We start from the raw sequence: 15,960 nt of genomic DNA on the forward strand, positions 1-15,960 counted from the left end.
AAATATTAAGAAAATATTTGGTTTGTTCAGATATTTTAGACATTTTTTTTGTACATTATTGGAGTACTCACTCAACGTGCAAATGATTATATTGCCCTACTAATTAGGATTTAGAGTAATTAGGATTTAGAGTATTTGGTTCTGGCATCCAGAATGACAAGAGGATATTAACAGTCTAAGAAAGTTGTCAAAATTATAAAGTTGAAGTGGAAAGAAAAAGATAGAAATATTAATATTGATAATAATAATAATAATAATAATGCCTTGATGCAGTACCAGGCATTGGCACTCGTGGCTTCTGATCTTAACTGATTGGAAATGTTATCATGTACATTGTTTTGTCTTGGTACAAAAGATGGGCTACAGCAAATATTCTGCTCAATACCACAGATTTACTTGTCACTCGTTTGACCTTAACCTGTTGAGCATGTCCCTTAGTGGCTGATGATATATGCATCTCTGATCACGAGCAGAAGTAGTGGGGGAGCATCATAGCCATGTGTTAAGAGGGATTCTTTGGGGTTTGGATAATTCACCTTTGGAAACATGGGTGGTTCATTCAATATCCTTAAACAATCCTTATTCAGGGACCTTTTGAGCAGGATGTGCTACACGACCAGAAGAAAATTCTAACTGGGCCCCACCTGCAAAGTCATGCACTGTTTATCGTGATATGAGATCACCGTGTCGCACACATATGGTTGTGATGCATGTACCTGGTATACCCTTATCAGACGGGTAGTCATGATGGCTATACTGGGCTTCGTATATTTTACCCCAGTGTCACTTTGATGGCATGCACTACTCTCTCACTCAATAATAATAATAGTGATGATGAGGATAATAATAACAATAGTAATTATAATTATGATAATGATGATGATGATGATGATGATAGTAACAAAATAAAGAACCTGGAAGAAAACAGATTTCTAAAATTGATTTTACTGATTAATGTTTTGGTAGCGAATTACAATTAAAAGTAATGGGGGCTATCATTAGAATATTTTGTACCTCAGGCCAGCCCAACAGCATGCACCCCTACTCCAGGTTTTGTGTAATGTATTTCTAACGATTATCACCCTCTTTGCACCATCTGAAAAATGCAGTCTGAAAATTATAATCAGTCTGTGAATGAGAAATCTATAGCTTTAATGATTATGCAGATCATCATCATCATCATCCTTTACGTCCGTTTTCCATGCTAGCATGGGTTGGACGGAAGCTCTCTGAGGAAATCTATTATAACAGATTAAATCTGGTAAAGTTTGAAATTTTTCATGCCAAATTATGGGATAGGTTATAACACTACACAACCATCTCATTTCATCTGCCCAACACTGCTCCAGTTCTATATCCTTCTTTGCTCTAAGATTGATCTCACTTTCCCACTTTGTTATTAAGTTTTCATGTTTTTATCTGGATTAAGAAATTATGTTCCAGTAGTTTGGAATTTGTGTGAAACCCCTTCCCCTAGATTTTGGTAACATAGGCCTATTACCTACTCTGTCTAGTACTTATTGCTTTAATAAAAAAAAAATGTAATAAAATCTATGATATTCTGAAATGAAATCAATCCAAGTTAGTTAACTATAACAACCAGATGAAACCGTGTCCAATAGAAATACGTAAGATGACATAAAGAGGTGATGGATTTTAATATGATGTGGATAATAACCAGCAAGCAAAGGTACTAGACATTTGCTGTTCAAATAATTGTTGTTGTTTCACTATTGGGCAAAACTAATTAAGCATAGTTATGATTAAATCATTCTAGTAACAAAATGAGAAGATGAGATCAATCCTGGAACAAGGGATATAAAATAGGTGAATGTGGGACAAAGTAAGTGTACATAATTCAGCATGCCATTCCATTTTTAAAATGGTAAGCTATGATTTGAAGCAATTTGGCTGCTATTTCTAGTGGCCTCCTGTTGGTATTGTGTCCATAAACAGAGTCCCTAAATATAGGGAAAATGAATATTACAGGACTGATGGAATTGATGCCTTACCAACTCAAGAAAATATATCCTTAAGGCCGCTCCCCTTGGTGAAGAGGATTAGCCTGCAAGAATTCTGTGCCAGTGCCACATAAAAGCACTCATTTTGTTCCACATTAAAAGCACCCAGCATACTGTAAAGTGGTTGGTGTTAGGAAGGCCATACAGCCATAGAAACCAAGCCAAATCAGACTGGAACCTGGTGCTGCTCTCTAGCTTGGAAGTTCTGGTCAAACCATCCAATCCGTGCCAGCAAGGAAAATGGACGTTAAAGGATGATGATGATCACGATGATCATGATCATCTCATCATCGTCATCATCATCATCATGGTAGATATAAGGTTCAGTATTACTGCTGATATGAAATGAATTCACTTTATAAATATTGCATTGTGTTTCTGAGAAAAGCACATTATTTGACTCATGTTAAACTGCCTGACTCACAGCCAAAGTCAGTGCTTCTTCATAGTGGCATAATTGACAGTTGTAAATGTATTCAACAATATCTAAATTAACAAAAGCTGGTCTCATCCCAACTATGCTAGCATAGAAAACTAAATGATAGAATAAAATGAAAATGAAAAAAAAAACACAACAAAAAGCAAAAACAGCTTTGCTGATCTTGGAAGAGACAGTGTCATCAGAAATGATAGAATATTCTGTTACTGGGAAAATAATACCAAACACAACATTCCGTTTAGTAAGAGAAACAGATAAACAGAAGCTACAAAAGACCAAATAAGAGACGAGAGAAATAAATACTAAGATAAATACATAAAATAAATAACATAAACACGCAAAGACAATTTGAATAAATATTTTTAAATGCTCTTAAATGACACAGAGCAAACTAGTTTAGAATGACAGCTGACCCAAGAAAATGTGTTGTGTTGCCACTTATAGAATTTATATATTACAGAGACATAATCATGTGGACATTCCATACTAACAAATATATATACATATATATATATATACATATATATATAATATATATATATATATATATATATATATAATATATATATATACATATATATATAAGAGATATATAAGACACCCAAAGGTGTCAGGTAATGCTGAATAAGTGCTATAGACAGACCATAGTTAAGTTCCAGATTCGGTAATATTGCAAATAAAAGGTTCAACGTTGGTTTTATGTCAGCGTGTGTATATAAGAATTTTTTGCGTAATAAGATAAAAAACCAAGGCTGTATAGATATTAGAACATTTATAGATATAAATTTATTAATACAAATGCTCTATAAAGGCTCTAATTTCTATACAGCCTTAGTTTTTTATCTTATTACGCAAAAAATTCTTATATATATATATATATTATATTCGTGTAACATCGTCTGTTTTTCTGTCCTTGTTTCATATACATTTGAAGCTTTTTTCCAAGGAATCTAATGCTCTTAGCTTAGTTTTTCCTTGGGGCTGGCCAGATTGGAGTAATCTCAATATTAATCAGCCGACATATGCGAGGATGATCCGGTTCTTGACTGAAGATTAAAGGCTTCGAATGACCTGTCTGTGTTTTTTGTATTGTCTATCTGGATGTTTTGTATTCTTGTCCCATTTTGTATTTATATATATATACACACAAACGCACACACATACATATATGTATATAATACAGAGATGCCATCCAGAGATTCTCAGTGGAAAACACTTAGCACTCAAATGATTCAAACTAGGGCTCCAGTGTCTTTACAAAGGACCAATTCCACAGAGTGGTTATAAAAGGAATCCAGGTGAGCAGATATGGAGGCAATTATGCAAATAAACAAAATGAAATATAACAATTTGGGCTTGATATATAAAATATGCGACTAAGTAAATTACATATATTCACAGTCTGAAAATCTTCAATCTTTGCTTTCTTTTTGTTTACATATATACACATATATTTTGTATACGAAACCCAAATTGTTATATTTAATTTGTTTATTCACATGATCGCCTCCATATGTATATATAGGTGTTCATATACATATACTCTTTACTCTCTTTTAATCTTTTACTTGTTTCAGTCATTTGACTGTGGCCATGCCGGAGCACCGCCTTTAGTCGAGCACATCGACCTCGGGACTTATTCTTTGTAAGCCGAGTACTTGTTCTATCGGTCTCTCTTGCTGAACAACTAAGTTACAGGGACATACACACACCAGCGTTGGTTGTCAAGCAATGTTGGTGGGACAAACACAGACACATAAACATATACACACACATACATACTGATGATGAAGATGATGTTGATGATGATAATGATGATGATATATGTATGTGTACCTATATTAATATGTATATATATCATATATATCAGTGTGTGTGCATGTGTGTGTGTGTGCATGTATGTGTATGCATGTTTGTGCATGTGTGTGTGCATGTGTGTGTGTGCATGTATCTCATGAGGGTCATTATCCCAACAATGAACACACAATTGGTTCAATTTCTCTTCTTTATTATTATTTATCAATTGGTTAGCTATTTACCAATTATCTAATCAATTATTTGATTAATCACTCAGTTAATTAATCAATCAGTTGTAGATGCCGAAAGTCCTTCCATCACCATTGCCAACATCTTAAATGCTATACCCTCTCTGCTCCAAGTTCAATTCAGTCATGTCTGTCTTCTAGTTTCAGGTTTAATATTTATGTAGTTGTATGAGTGACTTCTACAAAATAACATGGCTCAGTGGTTAGTGTATCAGGCTCACAATCATGAGGTAGGGGTTCAATTCGCAGACCAGCTGTGTGTTGTGTTCTTGAGCAAAACACTTTATTTCACATAAGCCCAGTTCACTCAGCTGTAGAAATGAGTTGTGACATCACTGGTGCCAAGCTGTGTTGGCCTTTGCCTTTTCCTTGGATAACATCGGTGGTGTGGAGAGAGAAGACAGGTATATATGGATGACTGCTGGTCTTCTATAAACAACCTTGCCCAGTCTTGTGCCTCAGATGGGAACTTTCTAGGTGCAATCCTATGGTCACTCATGACCGAAGAGGGTCTTTACCTTTACCTTAACCTGTATGAATGAAAATGTTGGTTAGTTGAAATGGGTGAAGAAAGGGAGTGTGTGTGTGTGTGTGTGTGTATATATATGTGTGCGTGCGTGTGTTTGTATGGTGTATATGATTCTGTAAATAAGTGCATTAGGGAGAAGGAAAAATGAGAGAATAGAAGAATACACATGCATGTGTGTATCAATATGAGTCTGAGAATGTGCATTCCAGCACATTTGCAATCTGGCACTGTGTGTGGGTGGATACATGTGTATGTGTGTGTGCATGCGTGTGTATTTTTAAATGCGGGTGATAAGAAAAATCTATTTCTTTGTGTCATTTACTAATAGGTCCTGTTTTTATGACTATGTGTGCTTGGGCATGTGTGTGTGTGTGTGTGCACATGTGTGTGTGCACATGTGTGTGTATGTGCATGCATGTGTGCGTGTGTCTACTGTCCAGCTGTACCACTGGTTTCTGAACAGTACAATCCCCAATGTAAACATAGTAATGGGGCAGTTGATTTTCTATCTTCTGATGATCCAAAAATAGGTGATAATTTCAATATATATATTAATTATTATATAATACATTCATTACAAATATATTGCCATGCTACTGAAACATTTGTAGCATATATTGAACTGTCCTTATCTGATCATCTTCATATATTATGTATGGATATATAGATTAATCTACACAACCATCAAATGAAGGACAGATTTTTGGAGATGATTCCCATGCAGCATCTCTGCAGTTAACACAACACTTGGTTTCTTGCTAGTTTGTGTTAATTTATCAAGATGTCCGGCAGTAAAGCAGCCAGTGATGCAGATTTTACAACATCCTTCTGAGAAAAACTACATAAAACATTATAGAATAAATCATTATATGTATGAAATTATACATATGTGCATTTTTATGCATTTACTGAAAATATTTTTTATATATTAATTTAATATAAAAGTTCAGCAATAACTCTACAGCATCGTAGTGGCTCCTGAAACCTTAGATGCATTCACCCACTGACTTACATACATACGCATATACATGTGCATGCATATACATAAGTACACACCTATTTATGTATGCATGTACATATCTTCGTACATGCACACACACACACATACACACACAAATACACAGGTATATGTTTACTCATTTATGCATGTATAATGTATACATGTATAGCATTGTCCTAGACAGCTGCAGGATATTAATATTGATATTCTACTTATTGGATTTATATAATTCTTGTAGTACTTATATACCTTCTTGCCATATGTGCTCAAATTAAGCCTATGGATGATATGTTGACGGATTATCCGTTGATAATCCATCAACATGAACAGATAAATTTTAATTCATAATGACATATTCCCAGACAGTAGCACACAAGCACACAATTCGGAATAACTAAGGAGTGTAATTTTATTTTCAAAGTCAGGAAAGATTTTTCTTAGTGTCTGTTTATGGACAGCTGTGCACCACTCCTGTGTTTGATGGAATTTAGCTGCTTATTTTAGCACTGAGTAAAGATGGAAACAAGAGTAACCAATAGAGAGAAAGAGAACGGGTGAGAGGCAAGTATAGGAGAAGTGAAGTTGGCCTATTAAACTATATGCACAGATGCATAACATGTAAATGCCAGACATAAAATGCCTAATATGTAAATGCCAGACATATAAATAACAGAATGCATAAATAATGACTCCAGTGATGATCATGTTAATTATAATAATGATAAAGAATCATTAAATTTCAATGAAAATGTTAACAAGTATAATAGCGGTGAAGATGATGGTTGTTGAGGATGATGACTTTTATGATGATGAAGTAGGAAATGATTAAGATTCTGATAGCAATTGTTAATGTTGTTGTTCAATCAGAGCTCAATTCTGATACAGAAAAGATATTGTGCAATCAATAAGGTATTCCTAGATAGATTATGTCTGAAGAAAAGATGAGGTGGCCACAGCTAGAATGCCTTTGACTGCAAATCTGCTCAGTCAAGGCCGACCAAGGGTTGAACAACAAGATTACATGTATGATTCTGTGGTAAACAAGTTTGATTTGTAAATATGTAGCTTCAGGTTCAATTCACTCTACAGTATCTTAAATAAGAGTCCTTCACTATAAACTCAGTTGACCATTCCTTGTCACTGAAATTTGGTACGTTGAAACTGTATGCAGGACTCAGTAGGGACCAATATTATTTCTAGGTTGCAGACTTCAGTTGTTGCCCCATTAAACACCACTGTAGGTACATTTTACTTAGGTACCTTGTATAGACTACAATGTTTGAAGCAAAAGAGCAAATCAGTTTAAATGTATGAAACTTCTACTTGTTTAACCATGCTATAACTGTAAAGACCTTAGTTCTTTAGACATTAATATAAAGTAGACCACTCCTTAACCACATTGGGAAAACCAGTAAATTCTAAACACACACACACACACACACACACACACACACACACTTTAGCTTCTCAAAATGTTGCATACAGCCACCTCTTTCTCTTCAACATTCTCACTCAGTTGTAAGGGAATTTGTTGTAGTTTTGTGAGTTAAAAGGTGATCTATTAGTGCTGATGCCACAAAAAAGCACTGACTACACTCTCTAAATTGGTTGGCAATAGGAAGAGCATCCAGCTGTAAAAAACATGCTAAATACAGACATTGATGCTTGACATAGTCCTCCAATTCATCGGATCTTGTTTAGCTATCAACTCATGCCAATATGAAAGATGATGTCAATAACAATTTTGATGATGATGATGATGATGATATATGGTGGTGGTGGTGGTGGTGATGTGATGTGAAGGTACATGGCTCAGAGGTTAGAGCATTGAGCTTATGATCATGAAGTTGTGAGTTCGATTCCCAGATCAAGCTGCATGTTGTGTTCTTGAGCAAGACACTTTATTTCACATTGCTCCAGTTCACTCGGCTGTAGAAATGAGTTGCGATGTCCCTGGTGCCAAGCTGTATCAGCTTTTATCTTTCCCTTGGAGAGGGGAGGCTGATAAGCATGGACAACTTCTGGTCTTCCATAAAAACAACCCTGGGTTGTGCGTTCACCAGTGAGGCAACTTTCCACCCAGAGACTCATAACCTGGAGGGGAACCTCTTAGGGGAACCCATGGTCATTTGTGACTGACGGAGTTGAGTTCTGAAGGTGGTGGTGATGAGGATAATTGGAACGAAAATGACAATGGAAGTGATGATGATTGTCATCCTCCTCATATTTAGCATCACTCTCGTTATCATCATATTAGTGATGAATTAGATGCTAGTACTGACAATGATAACAATGGTGAGGACAACGACGATGACGATGATGATGATGTTGATGATAATGATGGCTATGACAATGATGATCATGTAGAAGAAGAGAACAATGTCCATTTTCTGAAATCTTTGTTATTTTTTTCCAAATGTGAAGAGTCATAAATATTTCTTCTCTAACGTAAATCCAGAATCATGTGTTCTTTACAATAGTGGCATTATAAATAATGGATAGTTCCTTATAATAGTCAATATAATGAGGAAAGAAGTATATATGTGCATGAGTGTATGATTGTATATACTGAACTATTTACTTGATGAATGAATATGTGTTTCTATATATATGCATATATACTTATATATATATATATATATATGTGTGTGTATATATATATAAGAGAAAGTAAGAAGAAAAATAAGTGAAAATGCACATTGGAAATCAAAAAAAGGAAGGCTTTTTATGAAAAGTAACAATAGATATATACAATTAGATGAACTGAGGTAGGAATAAAAGTTATAAAAGTCATTATTGTGAATTGTTAAAGAGGTTTAAAAGCATACCGGTTTTGTAAAATTACTAATCATTGCTTTGAATGTGCACCGATTACTGAATGTTGTCAGGTCTACTAGTCCCTGAGTAAAAAGATAATGAGTAAGGGAGGTAAGTAGTTCTGGATATGGTGCAATTAGGGTAGAAATAGATCTGTAATGTGAATGGTGTATGGGATGTATGTGGGTTAGTGGTATTAATTGAAAGGTTAGTAGTGTTCTGTATTATGTAATGTGTTCATATTGAGTTGGGGAAGATATTTATTGATGAACGTTGCCTCTTTATTCATTCTTTGTTGTACTGAGGTGCTCTGTGAACATTGATAGAAGGGGAAAATTAGGAAATTAGGATTAAGATACCTAGCACACCTTTCTATCTGTTCACTGACCTGTATCTGCCTGTATTGTGGGTGGTGGATTTGTTCTTTGTGGAGAGTGGTTCTTCGATGGAGTGATATTCTTGTTTGGCCAATACAATTATTACCACACCCTCAGCATGTAATGGCATAAATTAGATTTTCTGAGGCACAGGTGAAATTTCATTTAATCTTAAATATTTCACCTTGCTTAAGGTGGAACTCTGAACCCTCCAAAAGGTGGGGGCATGAACCACAGTTAGGTCGACCAGATTTTTTCACTTTTGGTTCTGTTGTTAATGGATGGAATCTTGTACTGGTTAATATTTTTTTCAATGATTTTGGTTGCATTTTGCTTTTAATAATTTTGTGTGAGCTTAACATTTTGTTCATTGTTTTATCTCCTGTGAGGATGGGAAGATTTTGGAGGGTAATGTTGAAGGCTTCGTTGTTTCTAGGGTTATGTGTAGAGATGCATGGGAGTATTTATAAGTCTGGTTTAGTATTTCAGCTGGCTTCCCTTAATGTTCACATATCTATTTCCTTTGCTCATTTAATGCCATCATTTATTAATGATATAGGGTAATGTCTTTTTATTAGTATTGATCTGAGTTCAAGGAGTCTTCATTAATGAGTATAGGTGTCCGAAACTATGGTACAGATTCTTTTCGCTAGATTATAAGGTATATTGATTTTTACGTGTTTGGTGTAGCATGAGTTGAATAATAGGTATTGTTTAGAATCTGTGGGTTTATAGAAGATGTCTGTTTCGATGTGGTTATTGACTATTTTAATTAAGATGTCAAGAAAAGGGAAAGAAACAAATGGTTTTAGATTTTGCAACAATTGTTTCACTAGGATTTTTAATTAATATGATCATAATAGAATATTATGGATTACATTATGCATTATGTGATTTCCCATGTTCATCAGCATTATTTAAAACAGAATTAAATAAAGACTTGTGAAGCTATCCATTGATGCCTTGATTCTTTACGAATCCTATATAGCAGTGGTACCCCAACAACTACTGTATCCCAGTAGTGGCAGTGATCCAGCATGTCAGCAACTCTCAAACTGAAACTTGTAAAAGTATAAAAGAAAGAGTTAACCAAAAATATATATTTTTTAGAAAATGCGTCCTTCATTGGTTTTGGCAGCTTATCAGTAAAGTATTTCAATTGTTTGAGTAAATAAGCAACTTATTAGAAAATGAGTGTAATGTAGTTGAGTTTTCCACAGACTCTGAACTCTAAATAAAAGTCTTGTTTAGAATCAGGATGGCTAAATGTGTGCCAAAAATGACCAAAGATGAATTACAGCAACTGTTCTTTCAGATTTCCATGTAATTTGTGTCTTCTCAATTTCATTTATAGAATTGAAGCTATGGTAAAAACACTGAGCATGCATTGAAATCAAAAATTGATACATATATGACTGCAGCAATATATATATATGAGCACAATTGTGGCTGTCCCAACATCATCATTTTATCACAAAAGAACTGTGTCTCTGTGACAGATTTCTTCTTCAGAGAACAACTACTTCAACTCTCAACTTAACCTATAAAACTCATAATGGAGTATTGCTCCCAGGTCTGGGATAGTGCTGCTGCTACACACAGAGACACACTTCTCATGACACATTAGCACATATATCCCATGACACACCAAGGTACACCCAATAACATCAATATACAACCCCTGACACAACAAAATACTCTTCACAGCATACCATGATATATCTCATGTTATACCAACATATGCACCATGACACATAAATATATAGCTGACATCCGACCAACATACATTCCATGTCCCACCAACATACATCCCATGCCTACTAACATGTATTCCATTATACACTGACCTCATCCATATTTTTGAACCTTCATTTGTGTAACAAATGAGCCATGGCATGGGAATGGTAGCAATATGATCTGGACTGTAGGTAGGGCGAAGCAGCACTTCCAGCACCTCAAGTTCCTCAAATTTTCATTTGGTCACATTGGCAATGTATGTTGGGGCATAGTCATGCCGTAGGAGTATGTGTCTTTGAATGATGTGGGTAGTGGGCTTTCAAAGCGTCATGTACTCACTGGTGTTGTTGAGCATAAAGGTTCACATTTACAGCAAGACCATCTGGGACAAGCTCGAAGTGCAACATCTCTTTGAGATTTCATCAAACACATAACATGACCTCCTGTTCAAACCACCATTGTTTGACAACAGATTCTGAGGCCTAGCCAGAACAATGCTACTGGTTTTTCTTATATGACTTACGAAAATAGGTCCATTTTTCGTCCCCAGAAACAGGCATCTAGAGGATTCGCCAGCAGTTGTTCTCAATAGTGTCTGTTCAAAAGGCCAATCTTATGGAGGTGTGGAGTGATGGTGCCTTATGAAGGACCATGTTGCCAACAATGTACGAATGTTTATGCTTGGCTGTTGTTCAATAACAGAAGGTGATCCTGATCTCGGTTTGTCTTCAAGGCTGGTGTCACCTCCTTTGAAATGACTGAATCAGTTTTGTGCCACATATTCATTGACACTTTCTGAGCCTTCCAAATCATTAATTTCTTTTGCTGCTCAGTTCTATTTTTCACAGATAGCGTAAAGAGGCTCTAACTGCAATTTTTCCACCACTCATTATCAAAGCTGTAAAACAAAGAATAAAAAATTAATGTTTATATGTTATATATGAAAATAAAGAATAAGCAATTCAGCAATGATTGGACAGCAAACTGTATGAAATTACTGATATAACATAGAGATACAAGTTTCCAAAAGTCATCAGTGATAAACAAAAAAAAACACTTTTGACTTAACCTGGTATATCCCTTGAACACTCTGACATACTTCCCATCACACACCATCATATGTCCCATGGTAAATGAGAATACACTCCATTTATTGTTATTACTTCAGCTTCCAACTTTTGTGTACTTAACTGTACATTAGTTAGACTATAGTAGAATCTACAGAGCTATAAATATTCAAATCTAAATATGACTGTTTGGTTTGCAACTTCATGAACACGGTCTACTATAATTCTGACAGCAAATTATAAGCTATCTGGATACTCTAAGTTAAGATGCAACTCAGGTAAAACTCAAATCAATCCCTGACTGTAGATTAACATATAATTAGATTTGCAGTTCTGTGATTAAATTTTCACAAAATTTATCAAAGTCTTTGACAGAAAATTACCCAGTTTATAATCCTATGATTAGCCTCTGCCAAAATTGTCTTCGAAACTTTTAATTTTCCTGAAGAAGGGAAGAAGGTATAACTAAGAATTTAAATGCCTCTGAAAAGAAATTCACTAATGATGCTACATTAACTAGGATCTATTACAGCACAGAATATTTAAAGATATTTTAGAAATTTTTTAATGCCAGCAAACTCAAGGTGGTTTTCCAAACCTTACCTCAGAATAAATTACAGTTGCTTTACAATCATTGTACATGCTACATTGAAATAGGATATAGCTGTTGTCTATATTTAGATAGCTTCACTATAGTAAAGCATAATCCATCAGGAAAACACAGTGTAATCTGGTTTCAGAAACTGAACTCCTTATATTAGAGCTTATACATCAGCAGTCTCCATCCTAAGGGTTGAGCACCTAAAATAAATTACAATATAATTCTGAAAGTGTTGTAAAAACAAAACTTTTATTTTTGAAATATAAAATGTTTGTGAATATGTTATACATAAAGCTATAGACATAATGGCCACAACTCAACATTTATTGCAAATAAAAACTGAGGAATATTTCCCGAAGAAAAATATTGAATGTTAATTTTATGAAATTTTTGGAAAATGCTTTTATTTAAAATATTAATAAAAGGGTCATACAGAAGATTTATTGATCTGTCAAAATATGTCACAATGACAAATAGATGTTAAATATTCCTTCTCTTATTTCTTTCTTATTGTATTTCTAAATTTGCATTGTATCCTTCAAACTTATTGTATTGCATTTTCATGAATTCAGTTTGAATTTTATTGCATGAATTTTAATGTAAAATCACATTTTTGAATCTGATATTACTTATATTGTTGTACTTACTGAGGACGTACTGCCATGAAGCACATACACAGATTGTGGTACACTAGTTTTGGTTTTAATTTTTAATTAATTTGTAGTAAGTTTTTCATAACACTGCTATGACCTTTTCAAGGATTCCAAATTTTAGATCATTGGAAATGTTACAATAGTGTGAAGAAAAATTTATGCCAAATTAACAAACATTAAAACTTTAACTGAAGTAAATCAGAATATGTGTTTATTGGCAAAATGGCATCCTTAAAGTGCAACAATATTCACAAGTATATTATATTTTATTAAAAGTAGATGGACCTTCCAAGTGGTAAAGTTCGTATTCAGAATAAGAACTTTTTACTGTTTACAGTAAATAGTAAACTATTAACAGAATAAAAACTATTTACTGGTAAATTGTTATTATTGTTTGACATGGAATCAAACCTAATCAAACAAACCTAACATTAATGATTTTCTAGCTGTTACTATCCATCATCTTTTTGACATTACATAAAATAATTATTAAGACTGCATTATCTAACATGTCCTTGCACTTTTAAGACAGAAAGCTTGATTTGATGAAGGTTTAAGTATCACTTCTTGCAGCACAAAGGAGTGTTAACTAGACACTGATGTGCTCAATTAGAAAAGTGAATACAATTTTAATAGTTAGAATTTCAGAAGAGAAAGAGAATACGAGCACAGTACATTCGCAATGTCTGAAACTTAAATACTTTTATTGGTTTGCTGTGAAGTAAGGGGTGGTGATTATTGCCCCTGCAGGCCTCTTGAGAATGGTGTGATTGACATGGTTAAAGTTCCTGTTAAATAATTGCTGGTAAACAATGACAAGAGAAACATATGCAGGAACAGAATTCCAGAAAATGACTTTATGAAGAGATAGAAGTGGGAGTAGTTATTAGCACACTGTCAGGGAGCAGATACAATATAGAGAGACATGGGAGTGCCTGAGTGGAGGTGGTCTGAGAGTTGAGGAACAGAAGCCCCTGTGGTAGTAATAACTAACCCCTTTGTTACTGTATTTATTTTGAGATGCTCTGTGTTTCTTCCAATTATTTAAAATATAACAAAGAAGTTAGTAAAATAACTTAGTTATCATTGAGCTAGTGTTAGGAACATAAATTGTGACTAAGATTTGGTGGAAAATTTGAATTCAAAACTTATGAAAACAACACATTTATACTAAAGAGCCAGAGCCGGTTTCAGCCAGGCTGGTAACGAAAGGGTTAAGGAGGAGAGAGGAAATAGCATGGCAGTGTGCCAGAAGTTAGATTGTGTTGCTGAGTGATTTCATACAGATCAATCAAAAGATTATTTTCTTTGGAAATAGTCATTGATGCCTCTGACTGTAACAGTAATATTGCCCTGTGTGTGGTTTTGGTAGTCTTACATGTACTTGCTTGTGGGTTTCACAAAAACTTTGTAGGAAGTAGTTTGGGGGAATTAAATATGTTCTGGCCCTGATGAAGAGAACCAGCCTTTTTGATCTATTGCTTGCTATATTGAATATGTGTATTCAGTGGTAGAGATACTCAGTGGTGTTGAGGCCTTGCATTTGTAGTCAGCTTGAGGGTTTTAGTTGTATGTCAGTCATGCTAACTGGGAGTGTGATAATGTTTTCATGTGATAATCTTTGTACTGTATGACATGATTGACATGTGACAAGAGGACATGATTGACATGATTGTCTTTGTACTGTATGACATGATTGACATGTGACAAGATGATATGATTGACATGATTGTCTTTGTACTGTGTGCCATGATTGACATGTGACAAGATGACATGATTGACATGATTGTCTTTGTATTGTGTGACATCATTTACATGTGACAAGGTGACATGATTGATATGAACTACTGAAGGAAGTGTTTTTAGATTTCTGCTTGGGTACAGAGAGTTAAGGAGGAATGAAAGTTAAGATGATATCAAGTAAAACGATGATGTATACAAAGAAGATTGTAGGAGTCATAGCCAAACCTTGGGGTGCATTACAGTCGATAGAGTATGGATGTAAGAGACCTCCATCACCACACATTGTGATGGTGTCATCTGACAGGAAGCAACTGATTCCAGAAACAAGAGCTGGCTGGAACCCATAGGTGGTCTGGTTTACCAAGAGACTCACATGCTAGACATGGGGAATTTGCTGATGTCAAGTATTCAAATATCACTGCACTGTTTTCACCAAATTTCTTCCACTTTTTATGATATTACCTATAATTGATTTGCTTTCCATTCTTTAATAGAGGAAAAGAGACAATGTCCACAACATTTTCAAATCCTTCCAGACAAGTGTTGAATTGTTTTGTTTTAATGTATACAATTAAATTTTTCCTTGAAGGAATGATATATTTTCTGGTATTAAGGTAAAAGTGGTGGCACGTGGCCTAGTGGTTAGGGTGTCAGCATCATGATCGTAAGATTGTGGTTTTGATTCCTGGACCAGGCAACGCGTTGTGTTCTTGAGCAAAACACTTCATTTCACATTGCTCCAGTCCACTCAGCAGGCAAAAATGAGTAATGCTGCGATGGACTTGTGTCCTGTCCAGCTGGGGAACACATACGCCATAGAAACCGGAAAACCGGCCCTTATGAACCTGGCTAGGCTTTAAAAGTGCATTTATTTTTTTTTTAAGGCAAAACATTGCTTTCTTATGAACTTTGTTTAAACAGACTTTTGATA

At 34.8% G+C, this 15,960-nt stretch overlaps 1 protein-coding gene across 5 annotated transcripts in view; it reads left to right on the plus strand.

Annotated features, from left to right (window-relative positions):
- The window catches only part of LOC115224721 (1-phosphatidylinositol 4,5-bisphosphate phosphodiesterase epsilon-1), a 1,072,053-nt gene that overhangs the window by 756,572 nt on the left and 299,521 nt on the right, over positions 1–15,960 (plus strand). The gene's annotated exons all lie outside the window — the stretch shown is intronic.

The sequence above is a fragment of the Octopus sinensis genome, linkage group LG2 (genome assembly GCF_006345805.1).
Source record: "Octopus sinensis linkage group LG2, ASM634580v1, whole genome shotgun sequence".
NCBI classification, from domain to species: domain Eukaryota; kingdom Metazoa; phylum Mollusca; class Cephalopoda; order Octopoda; family Octopodidae; genus Octopus; species Octopus sinensis.